General features: G+C 53.7%; 1 long non-coding RNA gene across 1 annotated transcript; it reads right to left on the reverse strand.

The window, feature by feature from the left end:
- Window positions 1–3297: 3297 nt before the first annotated feature.
- LOC113911248 lies at window positions 3298–10955 on the reverse strand. The gene is made up of 3 exons (XR_003516409.1): window positions 10852–10955; window positions 7426–7547; window positions 3298–4035 (listed from the first exon to the last, which is right to left on the reverse strand). It is a non-coding gene; the product is annotated as an uncharacterized LOC113911248 (long non-coding RNA).
- Between the last annotated feature and the right edge of the window lie 1981 nt (window positions 10956–12936).

Below are 12936 nucleotides of genomic sequence, written 5' to 3' on the forward strand. Positions count from 1 at the left end.
CAGCTTCCCAAACCAAACCCCTGAGAGGTACCAGCTTGCCAGACACATCTGCCCTCACCCCCCCAACTCCCGGTGTGGGGAAGCCTGTGAGAATCACCGCCCCGTGGGTGCACAGGTAGGCTCAGACAAGGAAGCTACTGAGAGGCAGAGCCTGTGGTTGCCTTCTGGAGAGGGCAGCACAAACCCCTGAGGTGGGGACTCTGAGCAGCAGAGGACCTGGTACCAGGTGAGCACAGCCCCATGGCCCCTCACGGCATCTCTGGGGATGTCAGCCAGCCCTTTGGAGGGCAACTCTCCAGGGGCTGCAAAAACAATAGTAGGTCCAGTGACGCATCTGGGTGAATTAGGAAAAGGCCGAGGGGTGCTGGCTGCATTCGATGTGGGAACTCCGGCAAGCCCCTTCCTTTCTGTGCCCTGCCTTCCCCCTCTGGGCAGCAAGGGACCCCTCCGGAAGGTCAGCTCCCAGCCCTCAGGATGGCAGCCAGGGTTCTCAGGGGCTGGGGGGACCCAGAGGAAGCAGGTCCATTGGCTCACCCGGCCAAGCAGGCAGGAGCAGAGCAGGTGCAGAGCAGGTGCAGGGCAGATGCAGGGCAGGTGCAGGGGGAGGTGCAGAGCAGGTGCAGGGGGCAGGTGCAGGGCAGGGACAGGGCAGGTGCAGGGCAGGTGCAGGGCAGGTGCAGGGGTCAGGTGCAGGGCAGGTGCTGGGCAGGTGCAGGGGTCAGGTGCAGGGGGCAGGTGCAGGGTAGGGGCAGGGCAGGGGCACGGCAGGGGCAGGGCAGGTGCAGGGGTCAAGTGCAGGGCAGGTGCTGGGCAGGTGCAGGGGGCAGGTGCAGGGGGCAGGGACAGAGCAGGGGCAGGGCAGGGGCAGGGCAGGTGCAGGGCAGGGGCAGGGGTCAGGTGCAGGGCAGGTGCAGGGCAGGTGCAGGGGGCAGGGACAGAGCAGGGGCAGGGCAGGGGCAGGGCAGGGGCAGGGCAGGGGCAGGGGTCAGGTGCAGGGCAGGTGCAGGGCAGGTGCAGGGGGCAGGTGCAGGGGGCAGGTGCGGGGCAGGTGCAGGGCAGGCAGGCAAGTTGTGTCTTGCCTGTCCTCAGAGGGCCTCCGTCCAGCTGTGATGGGGGTGGGGCAGTTACAACCCTCACTCACCCCTGACTCTCTCCACCCCAGCGTGCCTCATCACCTGAGGTGTGGTCAAAGCAAGAAACCCTTCCCCCTGTTCCCCGAATGCCCACAGCTGCCCAGGCCCTCCTGTCCCCCTCACCCCCTGACACACCTCCCCCTCCACCCCTCCCCTCACCCAGCAGGCATCCATGGCAGGTTGCAGAGAAGAGGGACCCCCACTCGTCACAACAGACACGACTGACAGGGCAGCTCAGGCAACAGAAACCTGCTGTCTCTCTCGTAGTCCTGGAGGCCGGAAGTCAGAGCTCCACGCATGGGCAGGGCCGGTCCTCCTGGCGTGTGGATGACCGTCCCCTCCCCACGTCCTCCCATAAGCGTCTCTGTGTGTGTGTGTGTGTGTGTGTGTGTGTCTGCGTCCTGGTCTCCCCTTCTTGTAAGGACACCGGTCAGCGTGGATCAGGGCCCCCAGTGACCTCCTTTGTCCTAATCACCTCTGCAAAGACCCATCTCCAAGCACGGTCACCCTCTGAGGTGCTGGTGTCGGGACTCCAACATGTGAATTTGGGGATGCAGTTTATCCCGTGACATATGAGGAGGAAGACACGGGTCATGATTGCTTGATGGCAGCCTTGTCTGTAGCACCCCCAAAAGTGGAGACAACCCAGATGCCCCCACCGGGTGAGGGTTATGGCACGTGTGATGAACCCACATCAGGAAGGGCTCAGCAGAACTAACTCGGAGTCTCCAGGATGTTATGCTATGTGGAAAAGCCACAGACTGTGTGGCTGCATTTAAATCACATTGTCCTGCACCCACGTCCACAGCAGTGTCATTCACAATAGCCAAGACATGGAGGGAACCTAAGTGTCCACCCGCCGTCCAGTGGATGAAGGATGTGTGGTGTATACACAGTGGAATGTTACTCCGCCGGGAAGAAAAAGGAAATCCTGCCATTTCGGAAACCTGATGGACCTGGTGAGATAAGTCTGGGAAAGACAAGCGCTGCCAAATACCTGACGACCTCACTTACTTACTTATACATGGAACCTAAAAAAAAGAGAAAGAAGAAAAAAAAACCGAACTTGTAGAAAAAGAGATCGGATCTGGGCGCCTGGGGGTGGCTCAGTCGGTTAAGCTTCTGCCTCGGCTTAGGTCATGATCACAGGATCCTGGGATCGAGTCCCAAATCCCGAATCCCCAATCCCAGCTCAGCGGGGAGCCTACTTCTCCCTCTCTGCCCCCTCCCTGCCCTCCCTCTGCTCGTGCGCGCTCTCTCGCTCACTCGCTCGCTCTCTCTCAAATAAAATCTTTTTAAAAAAACCACACACACACATTAAAAAAACAGAGATAGAGATCAGACCTGTGGTTTCCGCAGGTGGGGTGGGGGAGGGGAGATGGAGGAGGGGCGCCCAAAGGACCGACGCGGCGCGATAGAGAAGCAGTGCTGGCCTGTCCGGTGGGCGCCAGGCGGCTAGTGCGGCTCTCTGGCGCCTCTGCAAGCGGACAAGGGAGTGGATCCTGAGTTCTTGTGGCGAGGAGAGGACATTTGTGCCGTCTGAGGGCCTGCTTTGGCCATCGATTCACTGCAAACGTGACTTAGGTCCGCACGCGGCACAGCTGACGCTGGCAGGCTGCCAGTCGGTCACTTCTCCATAGAAAGGGCAGGAAAGCAAAAAGCAAGAAAGCGCACCAAGCACCATTCTCAAAGTGACCCGTTTGCGGGGCGGAGAGCCGCTGAGCTGCTGTGGGAGCTGGGCGCGGTGCGAGGAGGGGGCTTAGTCGCTCGGTGCGTGGTGCGAGCGCTCCGCACGCTCGAGGGGGCGGCGGCCGCAGGGGCCCTGGGCCGCGGGACGCAGAGCGAGGCCCCAGCGGCACCGGCACCCGTGTCCCCGCCCGGGCCACGCGCCGCCCCCGAGGCTGGGCGGCTGCGGGGAGGCTGAGCGCGGGGTCCGCGGGCCTCCCGTGAGTGCACAGCTCTGTCGAAGTAAAACTTAAAAAAAAAAAAACAAAAAACACAGAGCTTTTTGTGTTCTATTGTTTCTTGTAATGGTTTTATTAGCTTTTGAGGAATAATTTTCCTCATCCACTTAAATTTTCAAATTTTTATGTTAAACGTGTTAGTAAAATCCTTGCGTTAGGTTTTAAACGTGTTGGCACTGTCCTCATCTGTTTGGGCTAGAGCCACGAACGCCACGGCGGGGAGTGGGGGGGAGGGGGGTCAGCTTCGGGGCCGCTGAGGTCGGGCCGCCTGTTGGCACAGAGCCGCCCGCTCTGGGCGTCAGCACCCGGCCCAAGGGCTTAGAGGGCCCCAGGGAGCCTCTTTTGTAAGCACACTAGTCCCATTCAGGAAGGCGTGACTCTCAGGACTCAGATGCCAGCCAGGGTTAAGCTCCGAGGCCGGTTCGAGGGAGACACGGCCGCTCAGACCGCCGCACGATTTCCCCATTCCTGAGACCGCTAGTTCCCCTTTTTATCGTGACTAGTCTCACCACACTTACACATGCCATTCGTGTTTCCAAACGAATCATTGTTTGGGGAGCCCTGTCCACTGCAGGCATGGCTTCTGTGTGGTTAAGTTCTGATCTCCTATTAGTTTCCCTTCCACTTTCTTTCTCCTTCTATTTGTTAGGGATTTATTTTGCCGTTCTTTCTATAACTCCTTTTGATGGTCGCTTTCTTCATTAATGTCGAATCTTTTCTTGTTTTTGATGTACCAAGGTAAGACCATACAGTTCTCTCCAAGTGTGGTCGGTTGCTGGCAAGTCCCTCATCATTTAGTTAGCTGGCTGTCTGATTCCCATTTTGATTTCTTCTGTGACCCATGAGTTATTTATTAAAATTTTTCTTTATTTCCAGGGCGCCTGGGTGGCTCAGATGGTTAAGTCTCTGTCTTTGGCTCAGGTCATGATCCCGGGGTCCTGGGATAAATAAATAAATAAATAAATAAATAAATAAATAAATAAATAAATAAATAAATAAAATCTTAAAAAAAAATATTTCTTTATCTCCAAATAGAGGACTATTTTCTGTATTTCTGTTAATGGTTTACAGTATAATTGCATGGTGATTGGAGAAACTACTTTGTATGGTTTCTGTTTTGTCTTTTGACAATGTAATTATACAAGATTGATTATTTTTAAAACCCTTTGTTTATTTATTTGACAGAGAGAGACACAGCGAGAGAGGGAACACAAGCAAGGGGAGTGGGAGAGGGAGAAGCAGGCTTCCCGCCGAGCAAGGAGCCCGATGCGGGGCTCGATCTCAGGACGCTGGGATCATGACCTGAGCCGAAGGCAGATGTTTAACGACTGAGCCACCCAGGCACCCCACAAGATTGATTTTTTTAAAGATTTCAGGGCTCGCCACGTTCCACGGTTTTGCTTCAACCCTTACGGAGTCTTACAATTCAGGTGGACCTCTCGGAACAGCATATATTGGGTCTTTAAAAACTATTCAGAAAAACTTTAATTTTTAATTGGAGCAGGGGCGCCTGGGTGGCTCAGTCGTTAAGCATCTGCCTTCAGCTCAGGTCATGATCCCAGGGTCCTGGGATCGGGCTCCCTGCTCCGCGGGAAGCCTGCTGCTCCCTCTCCCACTCCCCCTGCTTGTGTTCCCTCTCTCACTGTGTCTCTCTCTCTCAAATAAATAAATAAAATCTTTAAAAAAAATCTTTAATTGGAGCATTAAATCCATTTACATTTAATAAATTATGGAGATATACTTGAGTTTTAATCCTCCATATTACTATGATTTTTTATGATCTATCCCGATGCATTTATGTTCCTTTCTTCTTTTCTCTCTTTGCCTCCTTTCTTGGTGATTTTGTGTATTTTGTTCGTCATTCCCTTTACTAGTTTGGAAGTGGAGATTCCCTTTGGAGGTGTGCAGTGCTGACCTGGAGAAGGCACAGACACACGAAGGTGTCCTGGGCTGGAGAGGCCTTGCCCAAGGCGGTGCCCGGGCCCCACCCCACCTCCTGCAGGCTCTGCAGCTGTGCTGGGCTCCGCACTTAGCTCTGTGTTGTGAATTTCAATTCTCCCTCTATAAATTTGACTCCCACAAGACACACTTACTAATCTTCTTACAAAATCAGTGTTCATTTAGATTTACCACTTATTCACCAGTATTTTCCTCATTCCTGGATCCTTCCCTTACAAGTGGTATCCTTTTCCCTCTGGCTGAAGAATACTTCCTACACTTTCTTTAGTGCAAGTAAGAAACTCTCGGTTTTGTTTCTCTGACAATGGTTTTCTTTCACCTTTATTTTGGTACTTTTGCTGCACAGAGAACTCTAGGTTGTCATCTACCTTATTCTGCTTTCTGGTTGCTGTCAAAAATTCAGGGGTTATTCTCAGTGTCACTCATTAGTAGGTGATCTTCTTCTCTAGCTCATTAAAAGATGTCATGGTCCGGGGAGAGGAGGCGCAGGGCCTGCCTGGCCCGGGGCCGGGCCGGGCCGAGGCCACCACAGGAGGAGGCCAGAGCTGAGGCAGGATCTGTCCACCTCCCAGGCTAGCAGGTGCAGGAGGCAGAGCCAGCAGCCTGGGAGGGGCAGGCGAGGGAACAGGGGCAGGACACACCCATTCCCTCCCCAGAGAGAGACCCCCTCCCTGCGGGGATGCCGGCAAACCAGGGCCAGAACACAGAGCTGACTTTGGCTACTGAGATGGGGGGGCCGTCACCCGGGCACCTGATGCTGAGGCCGGGGAGTCTGGGCTCCTGACCACAGTGTGCCTGGCCCCTCACTGCAGCCTGGGCAGGATGCCAGGGCAGGGCGAGTCTGGGGCTCCTTTGGCCTGCCCCACCCCTCCCCTCCCCGCCCTACCTCCCGCCCCACCCCGGCTGCAGGAAATGGAAACTTAGAGCTCTGGGCTCCTCCTCCCACCCCTCCGCCTCTTCTCACCCAGCCCCACCCCACCTCCCGCTGCTCCCACAGGCGGCCTGCACCCGCCCAGCCTCCAGCCTCTCCCCTCCCTAGGGAGGAGCAGCAGGGCCCAGGGGGGCCACCAGCCTCTGGGCCCAGACCTTAAGGACCTGGCCCTCCCACCCAGAGCAGAGGGAGTGCAGAGCCCCAGGGTCACCCACCCAGTAGGGCAAGTGCCTCCAACCCCACAGCCTCAGGGGGCCTTCTGAAAACGGGTAAGCATTACCATCTCTGAGTGCAGGTGTAGGAAGGGTAGTAAGAGATGAACAGCCCCTGGGAAACAGTAGGTGCCAGAGATGCAAGCCTAGGAGACTACTAGCAGGAAGGGAGCATGGGGTCCACACGTGTCCTGCCACTGCCTCTCCCTGGGGCTCTGACCGAAGAAGCTCTCTAAGGCCTGAGATATAAGGAAGCCACTTCAGATTACTTTCCAAGTCAGTATGACCACACAGAAACATTGTTTAAACCAAAAGCCTGATCTATGGCCCACCAAACATACATTATGCAGCTGCTTTGTAAATGAGTCGTCTAAAGGAAAACCATCTTGTCTTCAACATATGGACCAATTCTACTCTCCACATTCTTTGCCATTAAACTTATGATTCCTGCCTATATGCTAATCTACAATCCTTTGAGCTTTTACAAGATGTAAAAAAGTGTAAAACCCTGTAAAACTGCTCATTCCCTGGAATGCTAGATGTAGTTTCGGAATGTTGGTGAAGTCCAGGGCGCACAGCCCAAGAAACAATTCTTGAGATGTCCTTGCTACAGAAAAGTGGTTTTATTAAAGCTTGGGAAAGGCCCCGGGGCCAGAAAGAGAAGCCACACTGGGGTCAGGAGGAGTGACCCATTATGTACTTTCAAGTTCGGAGGGGGTTGGAGAGAGTGTAAGTCTCTAGGGAATTTTGGAAACAAGGTTTCCAGGACCTCGAGGGGGGTTAGCTATTGTTGGGCAAAGGTCATTTATTACTGTTTCATAAAAACTCAGTCAGGAGACCCTTCAGATGTACATCGCTGGGTCATACGCTTGGAGAACGATTGCCAACATGTATCTTCGGGGACAGAGATAAGGTTTCCAAAAGAGTTTTTATATGTTAAGGTGGACTTACAGGATCCTGGGGGTTCGGGCTAGAATTGCTTGTTGCCCTTAGCGAAGTGTCAACATCCAGGCAGCTGAGCCCCTAGAGGAAGGTCACTCTGCCTGTTTCAAGGACTTGCCAATGGGCTGTAGGTAGTAAGAAATTTTATTTTTCTTCTGCCTTTGTTTCCCACATCATCCCCCCCTGAACAATTTTGATCCTTAAATCTTTAAGGTCTTTGAGAGTGGAAGGTCTCACCTTCTGCAACGTCTTCCTGCTGAATAGGAGCGGAGAGATGTCCCTACCTGTGGCTCAGTATTGGTCAGCTGGGGCTTCTATAGACATGGGAGTTATGAAAGGCAGAGGCAGCTGAATCCAAGAGAGACCGCATGTGTGCATCTTCCCGGGTGGAAGGATCTTCTGTCGGCTGGAAGGTATGGCAGCGAAGGAGTCTCAGCACCAGGTGGAGAGACAAGGGAGAAGACAGCAAAACATGATCAGAAGAACAAAAAGAAAAAGAAACCCAAATAAGAGTTCTTTTTTTAAAAAAGATTTTATTTATTTATTTGAGAGAGAGAGAGAGCACAGGGAGATGCAGAGGGAGAGGGAGAAGCAGACTCTCCGCTGGGCAGGGAACCCGACCAGGGACTCCATCCCAGGACCCCGAGATCATGACCTGAGCCAAAGGCAGACGCTCAACAGACCCAGTCACCCAGGTGCCCCAAGAGTCCTTGGATAGTTGACAAAACTCATTCTCCAGTCCAGGAGTTGAACCAAATCATTAAAGGGAAGACAGGGATCTTGGAAAGGGCCAATTGAGTATTCATGTCAGTTGGAAACCCAGAAATAATTTAGTGGAAATCTGGAACGTGTACACGGCATTCTGTCTTTATAATAGCACACATCCCACCTTGCGCAGCAGTTAAAACATCTAACACCTTTCTATTTTGTAAAACGGCCTTACGCGTTTGTGTTATGTCAGTATTTAGTAGAGAAATGCTATTTTCAGTGTCATTTAGGGCTTTGACCACGTACTTATTAAGAGCTTCCGTGTGCCAGACAACATCCCCCAGGCCCAACGAGGCAACAAAGATGGATGCTAGACGGTCATACCAGTGAAACACAGAACATGCCCACCCTTGTTTTCAATTGGGAAGGTTGGCTGGGTTGGCAATGGTTTTATTTATTTTTTTTAAAGATTTATTTATTTATTTGAGAGAGCGAGAATGAGAGAGAGAGAGTACATGAGAGGGGGGAGGGTTAGAGGGAGAAGCAGGCTCCTCGCTGAGCAGGGAGCCTGATGCGGGACTCGATCCCGGGACCCCAGGATCATGACCTGAGCCGAAGGCAGTCGCTTAACCAACTGAGCCACCCAGGCGCCCCGGCAATGGTTTTAATAAAGTGTCCGTGCATCCAGGCAAAACCCAGAGTCCAGCAGTCTATCCGGCCTGGGGGAAGCCACGGCCACAAGTTAGGGCCACATAGTCCCTGAGTCCCGTGAGGAGCCAGTCATCTGCTTCTGGGCCTCCTTGAACGGCAGTCGGGATATCAAGGGCCTTTCAGTTTTGGAGGGCCGCCTTTTGCATTTGTGGGTGAGTGTATGTCACGCTTAGTTAAAGGCGGTCACTGCATGCTTGGCTAAAGCCTCTACTTGTAATTTTATATCAACAGAGGTAACTTCTAGGATAAATGTGACTAAGGAATAAAACCATCAAGAAGCCTTCTTTGTCTGAGGTCAAGCCTTAACACTACCCTAATTAGGAGGAATCACTGGCAAGTGGGAGAAGACTTGTCTCAGGATAAGGGCATCCCCAAGTGCATCATCCAATCCAATCACAAAGAAAGTGGGGCCATCCATTATCTCCACAAGTCCACGGCTAACCCATGGAGTGGGGTACGCTCTGGCTTTTAAGGAACGATTTTGTCATCCTAGCCACACAGAAGTGGTCAAGGTGATCGCTGAGGTACACAATTGTTGGGGAATCAATCTCATTTTCTAGTTGTTTGAGGAATCACGTGTCCATGGGCTCCTGTTATTATCTCCATAGAATAACAAGCAGGATGGTCTATACGAGAGCTATCGTGGTAATGCCTCTGAAGTTTCTCAATTTGTCCAGCTGAGGCAAACAACAAATACTCAAAGACAATCAAAACTACGATTTAACCTCTGTAAAGGTGTGTTATTGACACATAATTTTTCTGACTAAAATCACTGTTATTTCCAGAAGTAGCCAACTTAAGACTAATTCGTTTGTAAAACAAGTATAATTTTAACAAACTTGGCCTGATTATTTCATAAACTCAGCAACAATAGTGATTGATCATATAGATCTTTTAAAATCTGCTTTGCTGGGGCGCCTGGGTGGCTCAGTTGTTTAAGCGTCTGCCTTCAGCTCAGGTCATGATCCCAGAGTCCCGGGATCAAGTCCCACATCGGGCTCCCTGCTCAATGGGGAGTCTACTTCTCCCTAGGAACCTCCCCCGCTCTTGTGCTCTCTCTCAAATAAATAAATAAAATCTTTTTTAAAAATCTGCTTTGCTGGAACTTTATTTTTTTTAAAGATTTTATTTATTTATCTGACAGAGAGAGAGAGAAAGCTTGTGCGTGCGCGCGTGCTAGCGCAGGAACACAAGCAGGTGGAGCCGGAGAGGGAGAAGCAGGCTTCCCGCTGAGCAGGGAGCCCGATGCGGGGCTCGATCCCAGGACCCTGGGATCAAGACCTGAGCCGAAGGCAGATGCTCAACGACTCAGTTCCAGCCACTTGCTGGAACTTTTTAGAAGGAGTCTAGATAGAACTTTTGGTAGAATCTCCAGGCCAGAAGCTAAGCCAAGGACTTGCCATCAGACATGCCTGCAATATCTGCCGATCTGGGCAGATTCCTCCTCATGAGGTTCCCAAAGGATCCTGAGGTTCCTGCACCTGCTAGGAAGTGATATTCTTTACTCACTTGGTGAGGCTGCTGGGACTCTGTAAGCAAGGTATCAGGCCAGCAATTCCAAGGGGCTTTATGGCTCCAGGTTTCATAAAGTCAACCTTAGTTCCTTCAAGCTGTTTGGTCATATCTGAGTCTCTGCACGGCTCTCTCAAAGACCCCAAACCATGCCGGAAATCAGGAGGACTCAGAAGGGTAACCTCCCAGGCAACCCCCCCACACCCTGCCTCAGTCCGCGGAGCCAGTGACTCTGGATCTCAGGGTTGTGAGTTCAAGCCCCACGCTGGCTGTGGAGATTACATAAACATAAGAATCTTTTTTAAAAAATGTAAGCTCCAGAGGGAAACAAGCCCGCACAGCCTCAGCAACACACACACTCGTATGTGTCTGTGTGTGCACATACTCTCCCCACTGAGTAGGGCACAGAGACTATACCCCATCAGTGGGAAGGACCCCGCACATGATTTAACAGGCACAAAATAATCCATTGTTTGTACAACTGGAGAATTTCCCCAGGGAGGGCCTGTTCCTCTTTCACGAAGTGTCTCAGTCGTTCACAAAGGAATCCTGTCGGTTCTGCCCTCAGAGCACTTGGGACGGACCTCTGCTCCGGCTCACAGCCACCTCAGCCAGACGCTGGCCCGCACCCCTCTCCCCCCCACTCACCCCCTCGGCTGTCTCTAGAACATTCCAGACACATTGCACACTCACGGCTCGCTCTCCTTTTTCTGTCTTTGCTCAAATATCCCTTCCTCCAGCTTGAAATTACAAAATTAGGTTTAAAATGGCAACTTCACCTTCCACCATGCTCCAGACTCCAGCTGAAAGCCCCTGCCCCAGGCCGTCCTTCCTGTCCAGCCCCCCAACACCCAGCGAGTTACTTCTTACTGCGCATCATAATCCAAGTTTCATTAAGGCAAAGAAATCCCCTTTTTCGCGGATGGACTGCCAGGAGCTGGCACAGCCTGTTAGGAACAGGCGCTAAATAAACCAGGAATGCGAAAGTGGGGCATGCAGAGCTGACCTGCAGAAGCTCACTTCCCTGGACTGCAATTACTGGGGCTCAGGGAGGGAGGTTTTTCTAGCTTCCTTTACTTGTTGCCAAATCCCTTTACCTTCTCACTCCTGAGCTTGAAAGAGACCCTCCCTCTCCCTCCGTGCGCATTTCCATGCTAGAAGTCCCAGGAGGACAGCAGAGCCCCGCCCTCGGCTTGGTCCCCTCACCCCCACCCCGCACACAGGGCGTCTCCTGGAAGGCCCGCCGGCTCTCCCCCATTCTCAGGCTTCTCTTTCTGCCCCCAGCCTCTCCTCTCTGCCCCCAGCAGCTGGGCTGCCACGAGCAGGTGCCAGGTTTGGGGCTGAGGATGGAGAAGCCACCTGCTGCGTTCGGGGCACCAACCCCCCCAGCCATCAGGGAGTGAGCAGCCATTGGGGGCTTCTGCCTAGGCTCTCCTGCGATCCTGCACACTGACACGCTCCCGGGGCGCCATCTTGTGGAGCTCACCTGCGGGGGCCCACGAGCACAGGGCTGCAGGTCGGGCAGGTACTGCGGGGGGGGGCCCCGGAACTCGGGGCTACCGGTTGGGCAGTGCAGGCGTCCCCGAGGGTCCGCTGCACCTGAGCCTCGTACTTTCCGAGCCCTAGTTAACCCTGTCCTACAGGGCTTGCCAAGCCCCATTGCTCGGGACTGTCAGGCTCAGGCCCACGTGGACGGAGGGACCCCAGTTGAATCAAGAGCCCAGACCTAACCATTCTTGCTCAGTTAGTGAAGCTGCAGTCTTCTATCCTGCGGTCATCAGGATACACACACCTGGCTTGAGGGGCCCAAGATGGGGGGGTGGGGGTGGGGGGGTGCTCATCTGGTGGAAACGCCCCACAGTGGAGAAGGCAGTCTGCAGGGAGGGGCCTGGGCGGGGGGCTGCATCAAACAACCATAAACAGGGTGGCTTCACATTCTAGAAATGTGTTCTGTCTCAGTTCTGGAGGCTGGAAATCCCAAACCAAGGTCGGCAGGGCTGTGCTCCCGCAGGGAAGACTCATGCCTTGCCTCCCCTGCCTCTGGAGCTGACCTGCGGTCCTTGGCATTCCTTGGATCGAGGCTCCCTCTCCCCCGCCTCTGCCCCTCTGGTCACTTGGCCCTCCTCTCCCTGCACACCTGTCTTCTAAGAAGGTCTCTCGCTAACATAGGAGTCAGAGTCCCCCCCTGCTCCAGTATGGGCTCATCTCCACTTAGCCAATTATGTCTGCAATGACCCCACTTCCAAAAAGGTCAAATTCACTGGGGGTTAGGACTCAGACCTATCTTTTGGGGAAGCCGGTTCGACCCAGAACAGGCGAGAACGGAGACTGGTGACCGGCAGGGGGACTGAGCCACTGTGGGCCGTGAGAGCCATGCGGGAAAGGCGCAGCCGGGAGGCAGCAGGGGCTGTGGCTCACATGAAGACACTGGTGTCTCCTGGCTCTGGGCACTGAGAGAGTCTGGGGCAGTGACACCCCGCCGCGGCAAGCACGTCTACAGTTTGACCCTAGAATGGCTCTGCACCAAGAAGAACCTGGGCTCGGGGGAGAAACAGCCGCTCCGGGGCTGGATCCGGGAAACAACAGGAGGAGTCTGGAACATTCCTTCTGCCACACAAAGCCAGGATGTGCTCCCTGCACGCTGGGGACACAGCAGAACACAGAGGCCAGCTCTAAGGGCTCCGAGCACCAAGTCTGGGATGACGTGAGCATCAGAGCAGGTCTCAGCCTACTGACCCGAGTGGACACCCACCGGCTGGTAAGCCTGACTAGAGCAATGCAGACCAGGAGGAGGAAGCGTGCTTCGGGCTCCTTCAGCTCTGCAGCAGAGAGCAGCTCTGAGGGCAAGCTCCCTCCCCGGGCAC

The sequence above is a fragment of the Zalophus californianus genome, chromosome 4 (assembly GCF_009762305.2).
Source record: "Zalophus californianus isolate mZalCal1 chromosome 4, mZalCal1.pri.v2, whole genome shotgun sequence".
Classification (NCBI taxonomy): domain Eukaryota; kingdom Metazoa; phylum Chordata; class Mammalia; order Carnivora; family Otariidae; genus Zalophus; species Zalophus californianus.